The following is a 25,637-nucleotide window of genomic DNA, read 5'->3' as shown; positions in this document are numbered from 1 at the left end:
AGTCCTTGAAGTTCCACAGCAATAATATTAACCAGGCATTCATTATGACTTTGACCAGAAAACGATCAAAAAGGTGAAAAAAAGAATTCCTGATGTCTTGAAAAAGTTCCAGAGTTTTTGTGGAAACTGCCTGCTGTGGAAAATGGACTCAAGCTGGCAGATAATTTTGACTTTCTCTCTCTGTGTTGCTTTGTCTCTCCTCCCTGCTCTTTCCTGCTTTGTGAGCTTTGTGTATGTGTATGTGTGTGATAGAGAGAGAGTGTGTGTGGCGTGCATTTGCTGCACGACAGTGGCTGAGTGAGGTGAACCAGGATAAAATGTTACAAATGAACACATTTAGACTGTCACGTCCACACAGCCATTAACTTAGAGGATGTAGACACACACACACGCAGAAACACACACACACCTATCTCTCATCCATAATTGCAGTGTAGGTGCTGTTTGGAGAGCTAGCTACTAGTTAAAGCCAGTTCATTCTTCTCTCATGTGCACGGCTGCCTGAATTATACATTGGACTGTAAACGAATGACAACTCGTCTAATTACACACCCCATCCTACTGCTAATTCTAAGTTACCTGCCTTTCTAATGTGGCATTATTCCAGCATTTTAACAGACATACTTTAGTGACCAAAGACACTGCGATCTGGGATTTAAACACGCGATTGAAATAAATAAAATGGAAACATAAAAAGGAGATAGCTCTCCTTACAATTTGCTTTATATCAATATGAGCTTGTATTCTTGTATTCTTGTATTCTCTAAACACATTATTTCACAGTGATATTAAATCTGTTTGTCATTTTTAAATCTTTCTCTCTGTGGACTTGACCCATAATGAGTGCAGAAATGTTCATCTTGTATCAATCATAAAAGTATGAAGGCCGCTCTATTCATTCACACAGTGCGTCCCTGTTCGATACCGTGTGTCCCCCAGTGTGACAGGACACTCGGGGGACTTGTAAAGCAGACACTGGGTGTGTGCGTGTGGGTCTATTGGGAATTAGGGTTAAGCAGAAGGTTACAAGTGTGTGTGTTTTCATTTCAGCAGCTGTGACCCAGAATAAGACGTGTTTTTATCCCCTCATGTTCCTTCATCTGCCTCATATTCCTCTTATACAGAAACATACACACACTTGAACTGAGTGCCTCCTATTTAAAATGATTAGATATATATCGGTCTCACTCCACTCTATGAATAAATGCTCCATTTGTCTTGGCCTTGTCTTGCTTTTGTCTTCCATGCAAGGACAAGGAGCAAGGGACACACATATACAAACGGTGGGAATGGCAGAGATGAATGGGAGAGGTGGACAAAAGAAAAATGAGTAACAGAAAGTAATTGGTAAAAAATATATATGAGACATATCGATGTGAGAGGGCTTTGTTTTGGGTTTGTACTGTATGGCTGATGACTTCCATAGAAACGTGAAAGAAAAGCGTTTGCTGCATGTAATGTAACACTGTGTTTAACATTAATTCCCTCACACTGCAAAGCAAAATAGGAACAAATGGAGGGAAACCATCCACTAAGAGCTACTAACCACAAAACAATAAATGTGGGAATGTGCAAAAGGGCCAACATTTGTATTTACATTACCACCTGTTTAATTTTTAATATTATATACACTAAAATCTCCACATTTCTCATCTGTGCATAGAAACTCTGGTGTCTGAAATGCCTGCAAACCAAGCCTGAACAATTATTCAGGAGCTTTTTTCCATTAAATTACTCGACATTTAGGACCCAATTATCACATCTTACTGGAGATGTTGGAACTTCCTGGACCCCAGCGACTAAAGGGCTCCAGAATCTGTCCCTTCTTAGCAACTAAGCAGCAATAACTTTGATTTGGCTAAATGAGCTGCAAATAGTAATTCATATTCTAAAGTCTCTGCATTTTCATACACTGTATGTATTTTCCTGCTGGTTGCCTGGATCTAAGAACTTGTGTAAAATCAGCAGCAGCAATGTAAAGGATATTGATAGAAATATATAGGTGACTGAAAGGCACCAAAATGGCTGAAAATATAACTCTTGAAATACTCTACAATATATGACTGTGATCCGTCTGGATGAAAAACAGTGTAATGACATACTACAGTGAGCAGTAATCGCTGGAAAGTTATGTTCCAGGATGTGGGCCAAAGAGAGAGGAGTGAGGGACAGGTATGTCTGCTGCTGCCAGCTAATCACTGACTCACTGTTACTTGTTAAAGACACTTTACATTATGCTACATTTGCCATGTGAAGCGGTTCCTCCCTCTGTCCATCCACCTGTCGTCCACACATCCTTGCATCTCCTCTTTAACTTTGTGTCCCTCTCATTCAATTCCCCGTCTCCTCCCCCCCTCTTCTCCTTCCACCACCCCTCTCCCGTTCCCCTCTTCCTGTCCTCCTCTCACCACTCTGTAGAGGGTCCAAGTGACATTTGGCTGTCCCCTGCCTCGAGGGGGTCCAGGAGATGCAGACGTTTTTGGCAGGCGGGCACAGGGACGCCTAGGGGTCCTGACGGGGACTCCTGGACTAGGAAGAGAAAAAAAGTACACATCATAAATTGCACCCACAGTCAGAAACACACATACGCGCTCGGGGTGCACATGCATAAGCAAACAATTGCACAAACAGAGGAGAGCTAACACAGACACACACTGACACATGTAAATGTGTGCGCGCACAGACAGCCGTGCACCTACCAATCAAACGCGCGTAATGAAGACACAGTGGATGGTAAATGTGAGAAGGCGAGGGAAGCTGCCCCCATGGAAAAGTTTGGAAAACAGTAAATTAACTGGGATTTGAATTTGAATTGCTAAACTACTGAGCTTCAAAATACCCAGCTGGCTTCACTCCCTGTCCTCCTCACTGTCACAACTTTATTTACCACAGCTTCTTACACTGACGGTGTTATCTGATAGGGGACTGATGCACAAATACATTTAGATGATACTATTAAATACAACAAGAATAATATAAAAGTAGACTCAATAAATGATCTCTCAAATGCATTTTTTTCTACTAGGCCTTCTAAGAAAATGATCTTTTCTTGGAGACTGGGAGTCTGTTTTGTTGTTGCTTCGTTGCTTCTGAACTGCACTGCAAAAACTCAAATATCTTACCAAGAATATTTGTCTTATTTCTAGTCAAAATGTCATTTCTAGTCCAAACAAATCTCATTATGCTTAAATGAAGACTCATCACATAAAAAGTAGCTTGTTTTTAGACAGTTTTTACTTCGTTCAAGCATATTTTTACTTGAAATAAGGAGTACGTTTTTCTTCCTTATTACAAGCACAAAAAACTTGCTTTCATTGACAGATTTTTCTATTTGTTTCAAGTGAAAATTTGTTTGAAACAACTGAAAATTATCTAAAAACAAGTACATCTTTAGGTGATGAGTCTTATTTTAAGTGGAAAGAGATTAATTTTGACTAAAAATGAGACATTTTGACACGAAAGAAGACAGATATTCTTGGAAAGATTTAGAGTTTTTGCAGTGAGAAATCGTCTGACCTCCCTAAAATGATTTAGAGATCTCTGTGTGTGTCATTATCACCATCATTCCTGAACCATCACTTCCTGTGCACCAGAGGACTTTCAGGTGTTTGAAACATCTGTGAATCCAGTAAAGATTAAATCCAATTACTGTTAGAAACAATGTGAATAAATTCAAATTAGGGACCTGGGAAAAAAAAATGATGAAATGTTCAGATGGGCAGTTTTGGCCATGTCCTCAGCTCCCACCACTCATCTCCCTTTGAGATCACTCATCTGTCTATTTTCCCTCTGCACTCTCCTCTGTCTCCCGGGTCTCTTCACAGAGATAATACGCTGGTCACTGGGGGAGCAACAGGGCGAGGGAAGATGGAGATGCAGGGCTAATTGCGGGGTGCCGGAGCTCATCGGTGCAGCGCTGCCCGCTGTTTTGGCTCCGCCATAATTACCTGGTAGCCGCAGATGTTTCGTGCCATTGTTGTACAAGCAGACAGAGAGGAAGGGGTGGATGGATGGACGGAGAGGTGGGGGAGATATAAAGAGGGAGAGACAGAGGTGGGTTCTCGCAGTCAGATGCAAACTTCCACACACATGCAAAGACACGGCGACCAGACGCTCGCTCTCTCCATTTATCCGTCCATCTTACCTATTCTTTTATTCATCTCTCTCAATCCATTATCAAACCGACCCTTTTATATTTGCACCTTGAGTGTTGATGGGTAATAATAATTTTTGTGTGTGTGTGTGGGGTTGAACAGTGTGTGTGTGTGTGTGTGTGTGTGCGGGGAGCAGCCTTCCCACTGAGGCAGAACAAAGTAGCGTAATAACTCAGACACTGAGCTGACCCTCTCTGCTGCTCTCAAGTACACTTAATGGAGGTGTGTGTGTGTGTGTGTGTGTGTGTGTGCGTTAGTACGTATGTGCACCTTTTTGTCCGTCTGTTCTATTTGAATATGACTACCTCCACATTCCCAACTATGAGTGTGTGTGCATGTTTGGCACATTTTATTGTGTATCCCTTTTTTTTTTCTTTGCTTTGCTTTGCTTTGCCTTGCCGTGTGTGTGTGTGTGTGTGTGTGTGTGTGTGTGTGTGTGTGTGTGTGTCTGTGTGTGTGTGTGTGTGTGTGTGTGTGTGTGTGTGTGTGTGTGTGCGTGCATGTTCAAATAGCTGATCCCCTCCAGGGGTGAATTGTTATGGATGCTGTTCTGTTGAAATTACTGTTATTTGTTTCCTTTAAAACAAGCTAATTGCAGCATAGAGGATTGCTGTGTGTATGTGTAAGTGTGTGTGTGTGTGTGTGTGTGTTTATTCATGTGTGTGTCAATTTGTTTGCCTCCTTGTTTATTGTTTGTTTGTGTCGCATTGCAGATCCCTCCAATTTCTTTAGCATGGACACATTTTCACACCAGCGTCAAAACTCATTCTGCTGCAGCTGCTGAAATTGACTTTTCAGCCAATTTTTTTTTTTTTTTTTTTCAAAAGCTAAAGTCTACTGCTCAACAAAAAGGCAAATTAACTACACATGAATTGAATTACAAAAAATCTCAACCGGAAAAAAAAAAATTCATTTAGTTTTTTAGTTTTAAAGGGGAACTATGCTCTAGTCGCTTTTCCTCTGTTTTGCTAACCCTCCTCTCGGCCATGTGGATTTTTCTGACAACAAAGCCGGCGAGAAATCAATCAATAGAGCGGAACATAACGTTATATATCATATATGATGTTGCAACGTGTATATTTCTGTAGTCTTATCTGTCACCCCCTTGAAAATGAGATGCTACATCTCAAGGGGCTATCCTTTAATAAATTCAAATTCAAATTCATAAACAAGGGGCAGTTATGGTGACAACGGGGCGGCGCTGATCTTGCAAGGTTGGTTTTCAGCCAAGAGACACTAGGTGGAAGGCAGAGAGCCTCCATTCTCCATCGTAACAAGTCATTTATTAAAACATCACAATTACTCCAAAGCTGTTTAATTAAGGTACAAATGTAGCACAGTTAAGATAAAAATCCTGCATAGTTCCTCTTTAATGGAATAAGAAAAAAAGAGTTATTTTAAGTACTGCAGTCAGAGTAATGTAAATTTTACTTTTAACATCATCATGTTGAAACTATTGGCAATCCATCCCATAGTTTTTGGTAGTCTGATAAAGCCAACCGTAGATTCAAACAGCTGCAGGACTGTTATTGTGTTATGATCTGGGTGAACTGACCCAAAAGTGAGCGCACATGTTTCAGTAATAAACAAGAAAAACAGTTGGTCAATGCTGCTCTAAACTTACTTTACACTTCATCCTTGAATCTCAATCATTCTTGCCTGAAATGTTAGATATACAGTAATAATAATAAAGTCTATTTGTAAGCGCTTTTACAAATGCTCAATGACACTTTACACTTTAAAAAATCATAAAATAGAACAGGTCAGAGTGTAATTCAATTAAAAACAGCAATAAAACAGTATAAAACAAAAAAAAACTAATTTAAAAAGGTGAGCTTTGAGCATGGACTTGAATGTTGTTGAATGTATAAATCATTACATCTTGACTCTCACACACACAATGTCAGGCAGTGTGTGTATTCATGTGCGAGGCTGAGAAAGAAGGAGGAAGAAAGAAGGAAGTGTGCGCATGCTGCTGTCGAGTGGGTTAAGTGCATTTGTCAGTGTTAAGTGGGACATCTCAGACAGACAGGCCACCCTTGTCTGCCAGGCAGGTGAGCCAGTGTCTTTTTTATCCATCTCTCTCTCTCTCTCTCTTTCACACACACACACACACACACCTCTGCCAGCTCCTTCACGTCCCCCTGTGCCAGGTACGTCTACGTCCCGTCTTTGTGTGCGAATGAAAGCGCGGCAGATCTGACGAGGAAGAAAATACACACACACACACACATGCGGGCGCGCTGCATTCTCACGGGGGGGAAGAGGAGGGACGAGCGGAGGAGAGGGAGAAGAAGAGGTGGCCTCGCCTTCCCTCTCATCCCTCAATCCAACACTTCTCCTCCTTTCGTTTGGTTCCATTCGTTCGTCAGTTCTTTCCGTTTTGTGCCGTTCCATGCGCTGCTGCTCTGTCTGCCCGTCTCTGCCTCCGCTCTTCTCCTGTCCTCCCTTTCTTTGCGCTCCATCCTTTTTCTCCCCCACCGCATCGCTCTCTTTCTTTCCCATCCATCCTCTTCTTCCCTCCTCGCTTCATTCCAGATTCCAAGTGCTTGGACGGGGGCGCGCTGCTCCGGTCACTGCTCAGGGAGTACGGTGAGCTAAAGTAAGCTCGACATAGAAGAACACCACACACACACACACACACACAGGCGGACGCACAAACACACACTTGAACAAACAAACAGAAACGGGCCCTTTCTCTTGCTCCAATTTCAATTGTGTCTTGTTTGCTACCTGCATATGTCTCTACCTTCTCCAGATCCCAAAGCTTATCTGTACACGCAGCCTAGAAAGCATTATGAGAACTGGTCTGACATCATACGTATCCCAACACCAAGCGTTCAGAGATAAGCCTCCCTGTTCCTATCTCAATCAGTTACTCAGCACTCCAGGCCAAGGGAAGTTCAGCACAACCAGGCTGCACCCAACCAGCAGAAGAGAAACCGCTCTGTTATTCTTGCATCTCCACAGTGGAAAAAGTTGGTGAGACAGGAGACAATAAGACAGGTTTGTGGAAAGAGTTCAGAACAGGCTGAAAACAAACTGGTGCTCACAAAGAACCAAACCCAAATGACAAAGATCTATACGCTACATTTCCACTTAAATCTGCTCACCTGAGTGGACAAAGATGATTGGAACAGTCCAAAGCCTCATCCAGCAGTCGTTTCTGGGTGCAGTTGCATTTGGGTCAGGAAGCAGAACTGTACCTGTGTGGACAGAGAACGGGGTTATAGATCACACTGATGAAATATTCTCTTTGCTGGATGTCTATACTTTTCACTTAGTCTTGAAATAATAAAAATATACACAGATGCTCAGTGATGGAAAAGTGCAACAAGTGACGAGTTTTGCAGCAGACTCTGTTGTAGTTGCTGCCGTTTGCCAGTAGAGGACATTTTTTCTTGAAAAAAAAGAAAATGTCTGTTAAGAATTAAAAAAGACTTTACAAGATTATTAAGAAATCATCAGGTCCTCCCTTCTTTATTCTTATATTTATGATCTTCATCACCTGCCCTCTGTTATTCAGCCTCATCTTCACCTTCATCATTGCATATTGATTTTGGCGCCACTCTCCAGGCGCGCGCTGACCTTTCACATGAGGTGCTCGTTCTTCAAGACTTCAAGAGGTGAGAGTGATTGAAGTCTAATCTTTGATATCCTCTGAAGATGTGTGTGTGCATGTGTGCACTGTGTGTGTGTGTGTGTGACTGTATGTGGGTGTGGAGGTTGGTTGCTTAGGACCACCTATCGTTAAGAAACCAAAGGTCCTCAGGGTATTAGAGCAGGAGATCAGGGAGTCAGCTCACACACGCACACACACACACACACACACATACACTCATGCTTGTACACACACATTTGTGCACATTGTGGTGTCTCAACGACCTCTCGGTGAGTTCAGTGGCAAGGCATGGTGGGAGTCGTCTTTTGAACCTGTGGATCTTAAAGATCACACGGACACACTGACAACCACACACACAGATTAGCGCTAAAAGAAGGGAACAGTTGAAGCTTTTTTAAGCTGTGTGTGTGTGTGTGTGTGTGTGTGGGCCTGTCTGTGGTCTGACGCAAACACAACCATGGAACAAGGAAGTGATACAATGTGCGTGCGTAAGACGGCCTGGAGTTCAAGATCAACTCTGAAGTCCACATGGATGAATCAGCTGTTCCCATTGACCGGTGATAGATAGCGTGATGCTGAGGAAGTAAAGAGGAAAATGGAGATCGGGAGAAAGAATCGCAGTTATGTAAAAGAGATGAAGAGAAAGGAGAGGGAGTGAGGAAGAGGGGAGAGATGAAGGAGAAGAGAGGAGTCTTTAATGTACGTGGGTCTTGTAAGGTCAGACAGGGGGGCTGGGGAGGTGGGGAAAAGGTTACAGGAAAGGTTACCATGATTTATTTAATCACTGATCCATCAGACGCAGCGCACACACACACACACACACACAAATTCCCTCTCACACACACACACTTATTATCTCCTGCTTACTTTATTTTCAACACACGCACGTGGGCAACAGCTTAATCTTCTGTCAGATGAAAAAAAAACAGAAGATGAAGGAGACAGGACGGCTCTAAAGAAGCAGAGAAATGATTTTATTCATTCATTAATGAGATTACGACCTGACAAAGAACTTCAACTTAGTGGAGATGCTTATTTTTGAATTCAGCTGCATCATTTTGCTTTCAATTAATCTGTGTGGAATTTTTGGTTGATTAGGCAATGTTTTATTTCTTTTAGTTTCCGCATTTATGTTTCAAATAAAAACGTCATTTACAGTTAGAATAGCTTGTCTACATGATTACCATGCAGTTGACAGACATTGTTGATATTGGCGTTGGTGTCAGTGAACAAGGTGTGCTTATAAATGGCAGAGGGACGGCTACTCTACTCACTGTAACTTGTACACATTTAGAAAAAACATGAATATATCAACCTGTTTGTTATTTCAAAGGCTTACTGTAGTAATAGAATAGAATATATTTTATTGTCCCCTCTGGGAAATTTATTGTGGACCCGAGTGCATGGTGTCAACTTAATGCAGGTTGCACAATATCAAGCTATGTTTATACATGGCACTGGGCCTAGTGTAATTTTTTTATATAGTAGGGGTCCCTGCTCCATGTCTGGCCTGAAAAACGTTGAAGACGCCTGCTATATGGTGTTAAGCATCTAAACACATCATCAGCATTACTGCATTAACTGTGGTGTGAGGATTATGGGAATTGTCATTACTTGTGGAATTATTTTTGCCATTATATTAGCCATCTGTGTGCTTCAGCTGACACACTGAGGACATTTTGGAAATGTTAATCGAAAGAGAAGTCATCCTACACTGAAACCATTTCTGTGGTTGCAAACTTAGTTGGACATCTGCACAGACTGTCAGTAGCTACGCCTGCGTTTGCACAACTGCATTTTGTGAACTTTCCAGTGTTCTTGGCCTGATTCCCTGTTGGCTTCCTAACCCAACCTGATGCTGACATGAGCGCCAGGTTTCCTGGAACGTGTAAAGAGGCACAGGAAGACTAAAGAGAATTGGAGAGTGGTGCATCGCCTGTGCATGCAAAAGAACACTCATGAAATATGGAAGACTGTGGAATAGTCAATGAAATTAATGTAAGCGTTGAAACAAAATGTCCACCGCTGCTGTCAGATTACACACACACACACACACACACACACACACACACACACACACACACACACACACCTCTTATCCAGAAGAGACAGAGGGTCGGGTAGATGGATGGAAAGGATGATGGGAGGATGAAAGTGCCACACTCGTTTTTTTTCCCTGCCTTTTGTTGCGGAGAATGCCCTGAGGCAAGATTTAACAGAGGGAAGAGATAGAGAGAGGAAGTGAAGGATGGAAAAAAAAAGGACGCAAAAAATAGGAGGTGTCTCAGTGACAATGCCAACTCCACCATCACCACCTCCTCCCCCCTCTCACTGCCTCCATGTCTCTGTTCTCCACTGCCTTGCTTGAGGCCTCAGTAGCCCTTTGCGGGATGCGACCTTGGTGGTCACTGAGCTGGTGTGAACATGGAAGAAACGAGCCATATGGGTGAGACAGTGCGAGAAATATATGTAGAGATTCAAGGAGGGAGCCTTATAATCCTTAATTTGTCTCTGTGCCTCCCCCCACTCCTCTCCCCTCCTCTCCGTCGCACACACCGTCTGGGCTGCATATGTGCTCCTTCACCCCTATCTCCTGGCCAGGGCCGGGGCCAGTGCCCCTGCCACCTTACCCAGGGCAAGGGCTGCATATGTTGGGAAGGTGGGCACTACGGAGGGGGGGAGATGGGCTGGGTGGGCAGCAGATGGCTGAGCCCTAAGGCCTCCGCTGGTGTGGCCGGTGGTGAGTGTGTATGCATGTGGTGGGGGGTAGGAGGTAGGTGTGTGTGTGTGTGTGTGTGTGTGTGCATGTGTTGGAGGTGTGTGCGGTTAGGTGGGAGAAGTGTCCGTCTGTGTGTGTGTGTGTCTGAGTGTGTGTGTGCAGGTTTCTGCTTGGAAGGTTGGATGGACGGGCACCAGTGCAGAAGAACTTCTTCTGGTCACGGTGAGAGAAGAGGAAAGAGAGATGGAGAGAGAGAGAGAGAGAGAGAGAGAGAGAGAGAGAGAGAGAGAGAGAGAGAGAGAGAGCAGATAAATCAAACAACTACAAGTGCCACTTGCCTTTACCTGTGTGTTTGTATTCTGAAAATTAAACACTTGAAACCTGCCAGAACTGGTTTGTTTTTGTTTTTTTGGCCACTTGAAGACAAGCAGAATTAAGTTTTAGATTTTATTGAATATATTAAAACATCCCATAGTTAAAGGGATAGTTCAACATTTTTGGCAAATTGGCCCATTGCCATAATCGCTATAGTCATCATAGTATAGTTACCTTTAATTGTCGGTGCAAGCTGTTTTTAGAACGTCGGAGCAGAGCCGCGAGCTGCTCAGAGCTACGCTACGGAGGCTAATGGGATTTTCCCTAATGGGGTTTCCCTCATCAATACACAATCCAAAAACTCCCAAACGCTCTCATGGAAAAGTTGTGACCTGCACATTCACCACGGTATGAGATAATAACGGAATGTTATGAGACAGAGTTGTTTTCGAGGTTAATGCAGAGACTGCTTGCTGAAAAACTGACGAGAACACACATTAGCGGTTTTGCATGAATTTACCTCTAAAGCGGCTCCGTCTCGTAACGTTCTGTTATTATCTGATAGCGTGGTGAATGTGCAGGTCACAACTTGTCCACCAGAGCGTTCTGGAGTTGTTGGATTGTGTATTTGATGAGGGAAACCTAGAAATCCCATTAGCCTCCTAGCGTAGCTCTGAGCAGCTCGCCGCTCTGCTCCGCCGTTCTCAAAACAACATGCGCCGACAATTAAAGGTAACTAACCTACTGCTATGACTATAGCGATGATGGCAATGGGCCAATTTGCCAAAACGTTGAACTATCCCTTTAAAGCTAGGGTTTATCTTTGTTTTGCTCCAGCAGTTCAGTATTCAAGTATCAATCAGACTATTGATTGTTTTTTTGTGTTATTTGATAAAGCATCATGAGGAGTTTGTTCGGATGTTGTGTCTGATAATGTCCTTGACAAATGGATTCATTCATGCAAACATGTCTGTATGCAATTGTGTGGTTGTGTGTTGAATGTGTGTGTATGGCCTCTGGCACCCAGTCTCCTCTCTGTCCTCCAAGGAGACAGGAGAAAAAACATCCACAGCGCCCTTCCTCACATGGTGGAAGGAGAAGAGGGGGGGACAAGGGGGAGGCAGAAGATATCACTTTTGTCCTTCATCTCTCCCACAATCCCCCTCTTCTGCTCCATTACAGAGAAGGAGAGTGCCCCGAAGACGCTCGCAGGTATGACACAGCTGCCACGCTCTGAATCACACACACAGACAGACACACACACACACACACACCTTGCAGGTATGGGCCAGTTGCCATGCTCTAGATAATAGGCTGTTGAGGGTGCAGCTTGTTAGCCAGCCACAGCTGACATGCCAGACACAGACAGACACACACACAAGCAGAGTTTAAGAGCCAAGAGCTGAACAGAAAACAACCAAGGATGCGGTGATGACTCAATCTTCTTTCCTCTGCCTCTTCCTTTTATTCCTTTCCTCCTTCTCTTCTGGCATTTGATCCCTTTCTCCGAACCTCCTTATCCCTCTTTCACTCTTTTTCTGTCTCTATCACCGGTCTGTCCCTCTCAGACAGATGGGTCGGCCTGCTGCTCCTGATCTTTCTATTAAAACGACATTAGCAGCCGTGGAAACTTGTTCTGGATGCTCCGGCGGCCCATTCATAACCATTTAGCTCACACCTGTTTGGTACAGAGGTGTGTGCGTGACTGAGATGTGTCACAAGGAGCTCAATGTACTGTGCTGGAGTCAAACCTCCATCACCCTCATGTCCACACACACACACAAACACACACGTGTGCACACCCCACAGACACCCAGAAGGTCATCCCCTCTGGGAATGTCTATTTGAAGTAAGGACCTCTGTCGTGAGCTGCTGGAGGCCTGATTCACTGTCAGGTGTGTTTGACTGTGTTTGTATTTTTACATACTCATGCATATGTGTGTATGTGCATGTGTTTTGTATGTACGAGTGGTTCATTACTTGCATTTCTTAATAACATGTATATTTTATGCTTGTAAATCAAATCGCACCATGTGGATTTCATTCTTTTCTGCAAGACTGCTAATGCATGAGTGTGTGTGAGTGTGTGCGGATGCAGGCATACACACGGCAGGCTGTGGTGTATCCGTGCCTCCTGGTAATGGATACTAATGGCCATGGGCAGGCCTCCATGGAGCAGGGGGGTAGATTTGCCTGTTTGACCCCATCCTACTGCCCTCACCCTGGGAGGGGAGGGCCTGAGGGGCGGGAGGCCCCGTGGGGGTCTGGGTCACCATCAGCATGCATAACGCTCAACATAAACACACACTGTTAGCTGTGTAAGTGACACAAAGGCTAACATCACACACACTGGGAGGTTACAACATCTTCAAAGATGATTACAGAGGAAGGGGCGTTGTGATTATGATGTTTACAAGCTGTCTGTGTTACAGTACATCATCGTACAGTCTGATTCATACACTCAATAGAGAACTTATATCTGCTATGTATTGAAAAAAAAAAGGATAAAAACACTTTTCAAGTCGCTTCCAGTGTAAAAACCATTTACACTAGAATTTCAATGGTGTAATGGTGACGGACACAGGTGAAGATGTATACACCCGATGTTAAGTATCTCTGTTTGTTCTTATTCATGGCTGATCCTTTTAAAGTTGGAGTTTCATGGTTGGCCTCTTAAAGCCACAAAGCTCTTTGGATATGAACAGAGCGATGAGCTTTCAAGAAGCTACAATAAATGCATCATATGCAACAATGTAATTCCACATAACGTAATTCTTTATGTGCAAACACAGCATCGATAGGTAAATGGATTTTAAATGGGAACTTCTTTTTTCAAAGTGAGATCTTTCTGTTTTGCCTTTGTACGTTTCACATTTCTGATCTGTTATAATCCATTCAAGGATAAAAATGTTCCTTTTACATTTTCCCGACTGCTGTTTGACAACAATTTGTGAAACATGTTGCATTTTAGCAAAGTTTTTAGACATAGTGGTTTCTGAAAGAGACGTAACAACTTTGGAAAGCTTTTTAACCCTTTGTGTAACACAATTGCAGCCGATTCAAGTTTTCTGCAGAAAACTGACGTTTGATTTTCCTGCATTTGTAAAGGTTTTATGACCTCCGTGCCAAGAGGAGCTAAATTTGGTTTTCCTTGTTCTCCTTCCATCTCCAAGTAGGTGAATGTCAAAAAGAGGGGAGCGGTTCAGGTAAACAGGGCTCTCAGGGGAGAGGTGACCTTTGGGTTCACAGTCAGGGGGACAAAAAGACGAGGGAGAGGGAAGGAGCAGGGGGGAGGCCAGGTGCAGGGAACAAGGTTGAGTGCAGAGAGAGGGGAGGGAGGAAAAAGCACAAAACAAGAGGAGGACAGAGAAAGAGGAATGGAAGGGGATGATGGTTACAAATGATCCATTTAAACCACAGTGACACTTCAAAGGCTTAAAGATTTTTCAACACTTTCAGCCATTAAGCAATGTTCTCAATGACATCCTTGTTTCCTTTATATGGTGCACATGCACAAAGATGCACATGCAAGGACAGTGGATGACACGACTCAGCCAATCAGCAGAAGCCATGCAGCAATGCACCAACAAAGGATGTGATGAAGAAGATGCACTACAAGTTAAAAAAAAACATTAATGCTGCTTTTTTTTTATAAAGAAGAAAACAGATTCATCATATTTGGTACTGTAGATCTTAAAGATAAAACATTGATAACTTCATTGGTCCCCCTTTAACTTACTTTTTATTGACTATCTAGATGCTTCAACTGAGGATGCTTGTCAGTGCTGTCATATTTAATAGTTTTTTAAATACCAAGCTGAGATATAAAACTTAAATTCATCAAGTAGTGAGCATAAAAACATTTCTAACTCATGGGCACAGGATCAATAGCAACGGGCCAGCTGGGTCCTGTGCTGAGATAAATTTAATTCTTTAAACTGCAAGATGTAGAGGGGGAAAAAAAGAAAAGAAAAACAGACGTGGGTATTTTAGTTTAAAAAGCCAAAAGCTGAATTACTTTTTGTTTTTTTCAAATCAAATTCTTCGAGATGACAATAAAGCAGAAGGTTTGGCGCAACACTGGTGCCATCTGCCCACAGCAGGGAGCGGTATGTGTCTTAACTCATCAGTAAGGCTATATTCAGATCGATGTCTCCTCTCCGCATGTAACTGCCACTGCTCATGAGGCTCAGTCTCCTCTCTCCTTACGGGAGGCTCAGTGTTCGTGCTTAGAGGAGAACAAACGTGGCAGATTGTCCGTCCCCGCCATCGTTGCTCTTGTTGCTCTCAAACTTTTTCTTCACGTTTCAATCCCTTCCCTCTCTCTTTCTTATTGTGATTTCCATTTTTCTGTTCTGACTCTTTGGTCTGCCGTTGGGTTTTTAATGTGCTTTATAAATAAATTTGACTTGACTTAACTTTCTCTGACTCCAGTTCTCTCTCTTTCTCTCCCTCTACCCTTCATCTCCCACCGTGGCAGGCGGATCAGTAGCCCTAGGGAAGTGCTTCGCTGTGGGAAGGAGCCTTGGCTTTAAGTGGCTCTAAGTGGCTCTCGCTGTTTGTCTCTTTAGTTGTTTATTTTCTCCTTCGCTCGCCCCGGGCAGGGAGGAGAGAGGGACACTTTGCGTCGGGGAAATCACAGCGTGGCCAGGCAGGGAGGTTTAATACCGCTTAGTAGCCTGCAGAGTTTACACGTGAGGGAGGCACAGAGAGACAAAGTGCAAGTGTGTAAGTTTATTATTGCAGATTTAGTGTGTCCGTGTGTGCGCGCGTGTCTTTTTGTCATTAGAAATGTTATAAAGATGTCAGAGGGCTTGTGAGCAATTTACTATGCTGTTGTAATTATAGTGTGTGTGCACATGTGTTTGTGCGTTTGTATTGACCAAGCCAAAAGGTCCAGGTATGACCTTCTAAGATGACATTATTTCCCATTGATTTGCCTCTGTTTCATGTTTTGTCTCACTGGGACTACTGTACCAACAATCGCCCTCTATTGTTGTGTTCTTAAAGACAAACAGCTTCACTATGTTCCCTCATGGAAACGCTGAAACCGTTGTGTTGTTGGTCAGTGCAAAAAAATCAAGTGCTTTTGTTCAGGCTCAACTAGAAATTAGGTGAAAACAATGAGCTCAAACCAAACCAACGCCTGGAAATGTTAATATATCTATGGGCAGCAACCAGTCACAATAAGATGAACTATTTCTTTAGGTGGGAAAACTTCATGTTGGATGATTACAGTTACAGTATATGTTTGTAAAGGGGGCTCAAAGATTTATTAAGAAAGGGCATTACACCCATGTTGGCTGTCAGCTTCTCTCTGACAACAGCCGCCTGCTGTGGCTGGAGAAAAGGCCGAAGACGTGGTGAGAGAGTTGACAAAACGAAACAATGAGCTGAAAGATGCTACCATGCTTCCCTCTGACTTCTTTTCACGTCAGTCATTTGCTCTATTGTCCTGTTTAAAATATTGATCAGTGCACGTTTCAATAAGGCGTTTCAGTGTTGCCTCCAACGGATCTGTCCGTGGTGCTGATTTCCCTTCACACACAAAGAGCTACTGAATGATTTGACATTTAACCTGATTCACACAAACCTCTCATTTTACAACATTAGAAACCTCAACCAGCACGAGTTGGATTCAGACTATAAGTATGAATATGACAGACAGAAGGAAATACAAGTAAAAGAAAGACACTTATTCATTATCAAATACAATATCTGGCTGTAATAAAGATGGTTTTCTAGGAGATTTATCCACTTGTATCAGAATCTAAAACCATCTCAACTTCACAAACATGTGTTAGATGGAGGTTCAACTTTTTTTTGGTTTTCAAAGATTAAAGGAATAGTTCACCAAAAAATGAAATTCAGTCATTAGTGACTCACCCTCATGCTGATGAATACTCCGGAGTAGTTTTTCATTCCTCAAAGTGCATCTGGAGACCCGGGAGGCCGGTTCGTAGTCCAACGAAAACTTTACATGAGATTAATAGGCCCCGACACAAAAACGTCCATAAAACTACACAAAAACCATGTCATATTCCTCCACACTGCTCGTCCACTGCAATCCAAGTGTCCTGAAGGGAGATAGTCCAGAGTTTACCTGAAATAACCTCATTTAGGACATTTTTACAGCCTAAACAGTCCTGTATTGAATTTGCCTGGTGCGCACTCTCGCCTTCAGGCGACGACACACATGGACGCGACCGGATTTGCCTCAATGACGTCGTTTCGGGTAAACTCTGGACTATATCCCTTCAGGACAATAGTGGACGAGCAGTGTGGAGGAATATTAAATGGTTTTTGTGTAGTTTTATGGACCTGTTTGTGTCTGTCCCTATTTTTCTCATATGGGTGAGTCACTAATGACTGAATTTCATTTTTGGGTGAACTATTCCTTTAAGGCAGTTCATTTCTCTAAGTGGAATACAAGCATGAGCTGTGAGTTCATGCAAAATGCCAGCGAGCATGTGTTTAGATATGTGTGTTTGTGTGTGTGTGTTTCCAAGAACCTAAACGAGTGCATCTTAGTGTGTAATGTGTGCGAGGCAGGGCAGATGTACGGGGAGAAATTAGCGCTCTCTTAAATACTCACCTCACCTCACTCATCAACACACACACACACACACACACACACACATACACAATGCGGAAATGAACACTTCCACATCGTAATGAGGATTACCTGCATGGCCTCACATTGCACTTCTCGTCCCCTTGCAAACACACACACACACACAGACACACACGCACACTTGCTCATCTGTCCTTGTTCCATCCTCCCCCTGTCACTTTTTCTTGTTCTCATCCTTGTTTTTTCTCTCTCTGCTACACACACACACACACACACACACACACACACACACACACACACACACACACACACACAAATACACACACCCCTCCAGTGTCCTAGCTGTCTCAACTTGAGCAGCAAATGAACAAAATTAGCCACGGCTCCACAAACACACACTGGGGTATTGTTCTGCTCACACTCGCTCAGACCTTAATCTGGTGCTCCAGAGGGACCGTGTGTGTGTGTGTGTGTGTGTGTATGAGTGAGTGTGTGTGTGTGAATGAAGGCAGTCGAGGGGAAGCGTCGCAGAGCCCAGCTGACAGAAGGGGCTTCCAGGCCTTTTTCCCTCAGAGGTTTCCACGACGATGATCAACTCCTCGCGCCTTAGTCCTTGCTGTGCTCGCCTCCCTCCTCTCCCCTCTCCCACCTCCACCCTCCACCCAACACACACACAAACACACTCTTTGAGCAATGGCCAGTTCAGCTTGAATGCATTTCACACACACACACACAGTCCCAGCCTTCGGTCAGAGCCAGATGTTACAGGGTGAACAAAGGCATTGAGTCACAAGTTACTGTTCTCAACAGCAGGTTGAGCCTCAGGTCATTATTAGCACACACACACACACACACACACACACACACACACACACACACACACACACACACTGACTCACTACATTGCACATCCACTGACTCTGCTTGTTGTTTCTTCCCCTTGAGCTAGTGTGTATGTGCCGCCTGCCTAATTAGACAGCAGGTATCTGCCTGACAAGATTTCTTGCAAGAACACCTTCACAAGTGGCTGCCTAATGACTGCACTTGAAGATGCCTCCCAGGCCTCTGTCAGCAGCAGGAGGAGGAGTGGGGGGGGGGGGGGTTCACTCGGTGGCTCGGGGCCAGTCTCAGCTCTCGCACCAGCAGCCCTGTTGCGCGGCGGTTAGCATCAGCGCTAAACGGCGGAAGGCCTCGGCGCGGTGTGAGTTTAAGGTGCGTGCCGGCATCAAACCTGCTGTTTCACAACATAACACGCTTCAAACAACTACATGTGATGTTATTAGTCTGTGTGAACTTTGCAGAAACATCTTTTAGTCCCAGAGCCAATGAGAGGGATTGACAGGGACGGCCGCGGCTCGTCTGCCAATTTGACTCTTCTGTGTTTACCGTGACCTTCCCTTCGGTGTGAGGTGCTGTTTCGAGTGCCTCTGTCGCCATGACAACTGGACATTTTTTAGTGGCCACTCAAGTGTCTTTCTGCATTTCATTAGCGTTTGTCAGATGTTAAGGCCTTCACACACACATACATATTTACACATTCCAACGGCTTCATGTCTATAAACATCTGCTCATGTAGCAGTGCTATTAATACTTAACTGTTTACATAAACTTATTTGTCTGCTTAATTGACCCTCTACACCTAATGACCCCGAACAGGATGAGCAGCTTCCAAAACAAAAAGGTTTTTACTCTCTCCATGTAAATTAGAGTGCAATATCCCTTTAACTGTAAATAAATGATTTGAGTTGGCTGATTTAAAGAAGAACTCTAGCCGAGTTTCCTCTACAGTTAATATGTCAACAGGAATAAGAGTTTTCCTGAACTTGTAATTGTTAATAACCAGGATTACAATAAGACTGCAGCAGAAAAGGTGGACACACAACTTCAAAGCAGAAAAAGCTAAATAAAAAACTGAGGAATGGAAGTGTTGAAGTTTTCACTCATCAACTCTTTTTGCATCCACCTGAAAAAATGATCATCACAAAGTAAAACTGTTACAAATGCAGCCGTTCCAATTCAGATGAAACACTTTTTTTTCTTCTTTTTCTGTTCTCCTGTGAGTGACAATGAGAGGAGCTGAACCCTGTGAAGCACCACAGTGGCATTTGGAGTGGACACACACCCCATACACAAACACACACTGTCATTACCATCGCTGCATTGAGCCAGAACTCAATCTCAAAGTGCACCAGATGTGCTCGCTCGTGCAATTATTCCAGCAAAGACACTGGCTCAGATGTATTTATATTTGTGTATGTGTATGTGTGTTTCTGTGTGTGTACATAAGGTCTTGTTGGAGCTGTAAATGTCTTCCATTGGAGCTGCTGGCTGACCTTCTAGCTCTCCGGTTTTCATGTTTAGCCTTTGCCAGTGTTCTCACCTTTCCTGCCAAGCCAACTGTAGTCTCTCCATCGCTCTATCTTTTCATGGTGGTCTTTCCACAGATTCTCTCCTTCTCATCTCAGTTACTTTCTCTAACTGTTGATATGCATCATTTATTGGTGTGCCACTACGTTTTCTTTTATTTATTTCCCTTTAACTTTTTTGGCCGAGTCGTTCAATAGAGGAAATATTTGAGGAATATAAATATTAAATGTAATCTAATGGAAGCAAAGAACAGTGCGTCATGTTTTCATGTAATCATAAAAACTTCTCACACGCACTGAGAGACAGTAACGCACAGTTAAAGTACACAAATACATATTTACCCTTCATCTCAGCATCACTTTCAGCACACACACGCACACACACACCGAACCTTTGGTTAACGTGTTGTTACTCGTGTCATCCTCCTGTTCCTTTCACTTTGCGTGACGGCTGGGCAGCTTTGTTTGGATAAATTGCTGCAGAGTCATTTGCATATGTCTGTTCTGTGCTTACAAGTTCACATTGTTTTTAATCTGAAAAATATGCTAATGCTTTTGTGTGAGGGGGGGTTATGTGTGTAATTGGGCCTTCCTCAAGTGTGTGTGTGTGTCATGAGGCAGGTCCTGTAATAATAGCAAAAGGTGAGGGTGACAGAGGTGAGAGCATGTGTCGAATTAATACTCACTGCAACTATTAAGTCAATTTGCATTAGTGCATATGCTGCTGAAGAGCTGGAGTGCTGCCTGGGATCAGTTAGTTCTCTGTATTTTCCCAACTAATGTATATCAGGACTGGTTGTTTTGGTTTTGGTGGGAGTACAGTGGTAAGCGCTGTGAAACATAAAAAAAAGTTTGATGTAATTTACTGTGAGGAATTCCCAGAGTGCCCGTGGGCGATGGGGAAAGGAGAGCACTGATGTGATCTGTGTGTTAACTGGACATTATTAGTCAGGGTAAACAACTATTTCCCTTCCAGCTGCCAATGTTGCTCATTTCCCAAATACAGTGAGGCATTTATTAGAAGGGACCTTGCTGAGGAAAAGAAATCTTGATTGAAAATATATATCAAACTGATGTGTTTAAATGTTCCTGTGTGGCTGCTTTTAGCCTGGTGTCATTATCACTCAGCAGATCTTTTCTATTGCTTTCTCTTTTTTTTCCCAACAGGAGATGTGAGTTTGTCGCATTGAAGATCGTTATAGACATTTCTAAACCATTTCCGTCCATTTCCTCTCTGCTGTGAAACTGCCACTTCACACCAGCTCTTCCTCTCCCGTGTTTCATCCTCCCTCTCTCTCTGCAAAAGTATCTCCTTTCTCCTCTTCTGTGTTCCTGCCTCCAATTAAATGCATAGGCGTTTTATCCTATGATTAGTATCTTGGTCATTCAGTGGGCAAGCTCATTATCTATGCGCCCCGTTAGTAAAAGCCTTAACGATGCCTAACGAGACGTCTAATCAGACTGGTTTTAGCCACAAAGGGCTAATTGCAGCTGTTGCTTCTGTCGTCCGCCGGGGCTGAGAGAGGCAACAAGAAAACCTGTTTGGATTGTTGTGTAATTTATGAAAAAAAAAGAAAAAAGAGAGAGCACACACACACACAACAAAAATACAAACGCACACAGTGTTATTTGGTGGTTTCAGTGTGATATGCGTGTGTGTTTCACAGAGGGGAGTCTCGATGTGGCGACTTGTCATCACAGAGCTGCAGGTTTGACATGATGGGATGACGAAAAAGCCCGAGAGAGTCAGGTTGTCACACACACACACACACACACACACACACACACACCTTAGCCCTAAAAAGGTTTCGCATATAAATACCTATCTGGGCAGAAGTACAAGTAAGCACAATGTGTGTGCGTGTGTGTGTGTGTGGGTGCGTGCATGTGTTCAGATCTCTTTGTTGATGTTTCCTCTGATTCTGTGCCAGCATCACATCCATCTGTCTCCATGATACACACACACACACACACACACACACACACACACACACACACACACACAGGTAAAAAACAAATCATCAGCGACACATTATTGGTTTTTGTTACACAATATTTCTTTCTAGTTTCCAAATTTTCCTCCGTTTTTTAGAAATATTCTGCTGAACGTCCACATGGAATTGGATCAGCAGGAGGAAACACACAGGTATCAGTATCATCCACACATCCACTGTTACAGCTTTCAATTCACATCAGATATGTTTTTAAATCATTTATCACTAGTGAACCAGCCAACCTGTATCACATTTAGGATTCAGCTGTGCACAGACAGAGATCGTGGCTCGGTGCTCTGCTGAAATAGGCCGTCTGATGCCGTTTAAAGTTTTACACACGGACATTAAGGGTGTGATTAAATAGTACTGACGCAAAATGTTATAAAATGTCAATGCAGTGGAGCGCTCAGAAACAAGAGAGGAAGTTGAAAACAATAAGTTAAATATAATAACAATAGGTCAAGCACTTTCACATTTGATGCTATATTTGTCATTTAATATTAACAAATCATTAAAATGAATAACAAAACTACTTTTGTTGTTCATTTGATCAAAAAAGGTGGTGTAATTATAGAGTTTTATTATTGCTTACAGACAAATTCAACATGTTATTACAATACAAACTATTTTTGTATTTTAATTGTTTCATCTCTTCAAGATTGCTTCAGCAGTTTCTTCACTTACGTAATTCAGCGTTGTTTCAACAATTTATTAAGCTCATTCAGCTTCCAGCTTTCAGCATTCACCCGTATTTCCTTCAGGAAATGCATTCTCTAGTTTTGATTTATAGTTTAAGCATTTCCAGTGAAGCATCTTACATAAGCCAGTTTAAGGGTACACTCATTAGTTGTACAGAGATGACTCATTGTTGCTCATGATAAACAATTGTAACAAGGACTTTCCTGTTGTTATGATTTACCGTCTACATCTGAAGTCACAAAGCTTTTTAAAGTATTTTTTCATGTGCTTTCATGTCAATGCCTGTTGAAGTGCAGCAGGTGTAGTTGCAACATGTGACCAGTAGGTGGGGACATGCTCAGTCTGTCGTCCCACCACGCTCTCTCCTCCTGCACTTGCAGCCACTGAACTGAACTTCATAGTTTTTGGTGCTAATGTCCCATTAGGATCACCTTTCAGTTTTTTATTCTATGAATTGGTGATAATCTTTTCTGACTACTTTCTCCCGGTTCCATACTACATATTAAATGTTAATATTTCAAACCATTTTGCTCGTGAATGAAAATATTTATCATTTCTTTTGCCTTTCAGTCCTGCTCTCCTGACTCCCTCCTGGAGTGTATTTTATTTGTGATGCCTGAGAGCGCTTATCACATGGCATCTCTCTCTCTCTCTCTCTCTTTCTGTGTGTGTGTGTGTGCAGAGTTCAGTGGGTCCTCTTTTGTTCACTTCACTAAGTATGTCTGTGTGTGTGTTGACCTGATAATCTGTGTGCTTTATAGAGTGCTGTTCACACATTGGTCTCCTCTCTGATCCCAAACCCAAACACAGCTTCCCCCCTCCTTTATCAACACACACACACACACACTCAGACACACACATGCTACACTAGCATCCCTCTGGCCTGTGATTAACAAATCACTCTTCATTTCCTCCATCCTATTTTTTGGGTGCTTTGGCGGAGTGAACAGTAAAAACCTGATTCGGTTCAGTGCTACAAAGATGTTTTCCCAACACTTTGAGACGTTGAGTTTATGATGCTGCAGCATCAAACACATTTGCTTTTTTTCCCCTCTTATTAATCACAGTTTTTCTGTATTAATCTCTATCGCCCCATAACCAGTAATCCCCCCCCCCCTCTCTCTCTCTGTCTGTCTCTCCCCATTTTTCCCAGAGGCCAGTTGTGCTGATCACACACTGAATCCTACACAGATCCCAAACTCAAACACAGATTCTTTATCAGAGAACACACTCCCCACATAATCCCTGGATAACTACACCTGTGACTGTGTGTGATTTTGTGTGTGTGTGTGTGTCCCTCCACAGCGTCCTGTATTAATTATCAAGCTACTCTCCTATGAAGACGACGCTGTAGAAATTATAATTTGAAGAAAGGTGTGTTGCCGTGATCAGAGCAGATCCACAGTAGGTGGTTCACTTTACTTTTTTTCAATTCAACACTGTTTGTGCGTGTGATTACATGTATATTCATGCAGACACGCTGGACAGATGCTGATTTATCCGCCTGCACCAGTGCTGAAGTGACAGAGCTAAAACCTGTGCATCAGTTACAGTTTACACAGATGCTCTGCTCCACTATAACATCTATAACCTTATATATTGTGCAACTTGTGCTCATCTTTGTTTAACGAGTGCTTCTTCTTTATGACAGGAACATTTTGTGAAGACGACATCAAGAGGAAAATATAAGATAATAAAAATGAGTGGTGACAATTAACACGAGTCAATTACAGATGTATCTTTAGAGCATTATGAAGTGAAAGTTTCCTTCGCAGCTCCGACCGGAGGGTTTTGGAGCGAATAAGTGTCTCCTGATTAAACGAGGCGCTCTGAGCTTTCCTTGTTGATGTCAATTACATCTTTAATTAGTGCATGTGTAATGTAAATACAGTCTGTTTTGATTGCTCCTGTGCCTCCTGTCCCACAGTAAAACAGATTTTCTCCCTCATTAGGCAATCACTCCTTCAAGTGCCTCCGTCCCCCAGGACCTGCCCCTCATGAGCCTGTGCTGTGTATGTGTGTGCGATGTGAAAAGCACATGGATCTATATGGAAAAGTACTGTTAAGAAATTCAAAAAGCTCTAAAAGTGGTCGCATATTGGAAGAAAATTACGCTGAATGTGGAAAAAAGGAAAAAAAACAGCACAAATTGTTCTTCTTTTTAACAACTTAGCCTCATTTCTTATTGACGTCCTCTTTTACCTACGTCAAAAAGCATGTAATCATCAACCTTCTCTGCACTGACCCATTCTGTTCAGTCAAACTCTGATTGCTCCTTTAGCTGCTGTCATTGTTGAGGATGTCATTATTTATATCTCGTCATTATTCCCGGGGTCTTGTGTGAATGCCGAGGGACATGAAAGGAACACAACTGTTTGAATAAGAGAGGTTAAAATATCCCTCCGCTGCTGTGAAAAGACAGGGTTTTGTTTTCCAAGAAGTGGCCCGTTTTATGTGACCACAAGTGGACTGCGTGGCCGACTGCACTGTCATCACAGGATGTAGGTGTGCGGGTGTGTGTCTGAGTTCACCTCCATGCATGTTGGGAGCTATTAAGAGCGACTCACAGAGGCTGGCGCTGAAAAGTTTCTGGACAACTGAGGCAGGATAAAGACGGTGACATAAAAAGACACAAAAGAGGTGGAGAGAGAGAGAGACAGCTCAGAGAAGAGCAGGAACGATGAGAAAAAAAGGAACAAGGTGAACAAGTCAGCGAGAAAACAAGGGAGGAAAAGAGGGAGAGATGCCATGTGTTGCACACCTGAGCCCTGAGAAAAGGAGGGAGATGGGGGTTGGATGAAGAGGAGGAGGTGGAGGAGGAGGAGGAGGAGGAGGAGGAGGAGGAGGAAAGTGGGGGACGATGGGAGAGAATCAGTTCCACTACACGCTCATTACCACCTATTCATCTGGAAGACATCTCTGCACAGATACACTGCTGGCTAACTCAGCCGCACTGGCTCTCAAAGTCCCAGCATGTGTGTGCGTGTGTGTTTGCCTATTTGTTTGTGTGTCTATGCCTATGTGGTTGTGTTATAATGTGTATGTGTACACATTATGTGGGTCCGCCTTTGTGTCTCTCTCCCTCATTCCTAATAAGATAAATGCTTCCTGAATGACCTATATTTACGTCTGACCTCACTGCTCTTTTCAAGTCCTTTCTATTCTTCTTGTCCTGCTCTTATTTTGAAGGCTGC

General features: G+C 43.1%; 1 long non-coding RNA gene across 1 annotated transcript in view; it reads right to left on the bottom strand.

Moving 5' to 3' along the window:
- Nucleotides 1-2,320: 2,320 nt before the first annotated feature.
- Nucleotides 2,321-25,637, bottom strand: part of LOC146990856 (uncharacterized) — a 71,006-nt gene continuing 47,689 nt past the window's right edge. Inside the window, exons 2-3 of the long non-coding RNA XR_015037788.1 lie at nt 2,700-2,757; nt 2,321-2,529 (exon numbers count right to left, since the gene is read on the bottom strand). This is a non-coding gene — a long non-coding RNA (uncharacterized LOC146990856). The remainder of the gene's footprint in view (nt 2,530-2,699; nt 2,758-25,637) is intronic.

This window comes from Trachurus japonicus, chromosome 2, assembly GCF_045865225.1.
Source record: "Trachurus japonicus isolate A0001 chromosome 2, Traja_1.0".
Lineage (NCBI taxonomy): Eukaryota > Metazoa > Chordata > Actinopteri > Carangiformes > Carangidae > Trachurus > Trachurus japonicus.
The sequence above is the reverse complement of the archived record's forward strand: the minus strand, read 5'-3'. Positions and strand labels throughout refer to the sequence as shown.